Raw genomic sequence first — 784 nt, 5'->3', positions numbered from 1 at the left:
CAGTCTTTAGTTTTGTTTCCATCGCCCTCGTCAGCTTCCAAGTCTCACACCCGTAGATTATTGCTGGTAGAATGCATTAATTGTAAACTTTACGTTTCAAACATAAAGGTAGAGAGCCTCTCAGGATATTATTATACTTACCAAACACTTTCCAACCAATTGTAATGCATCTTTTTACGTCATTATCATGATATTTCGTCACCTTCACCATCTGGCCTAAATAATTATACTCTTCAACTTCCTCAAGACTCTCACCATCAATTACAATTTATTTACTTTGAACTTTCGTGTTGAATATTACTTTGGTTTTACTCTTATTCATTTTTAAACCTACTTTGAGACTTTCTTTGTTTAGATCGCTCAGCATATCTTGCAAGTCTTCTGCTCTTTCTGAAATAAGAATAATGTCATCTGCAAATCTTAGGTGGTTCAAATATTCGCCATTAATCTTCAAACCTTTCTTTTCCCAACTCAACCTTCTGAAAATATCTTCTAAATAAGCTGTAAACGATTTGGGAGAAATTGTATCGACTTGCCGTACTCCTTTCTCGATCTTGATCTTTTCTGTATCTTTATGTAGTCAAATTATCGCATAAATTTTTTTCAAAAACTCTTACGATCTGTTCGTTATTACCTTGTTTGCGTAGCGAGTTTAGTATTGCTATTTGTTCTACCGAGTCAAAGGCCTTCTTGTAATCTACAAAAGCTAAACACAGAGGTATATTGTATTCTGTCGTTTTCTCGATTAGTTAGTTTATTGTCTGCAAATGGTCTAGAATCGAAT

Source organism: Oratosquilla oratoria, chromosome 4 (genome assembly GCF_046742065.1).
Source record: "Oratosquilla oratoria isolate Oo_2021 chromosome 4, ASM4674206v1, whole genome shotgun sequence".
Lineage (NCBI taxonomy): Eukaryota > Metazoa > Arthropoda > Malacostraca > Stomatopoda > Squillidae > Oratosquilla > Oratosquilla oratoria.
This window is presented reverse-complemented; position numbering follows the sequence as displayed.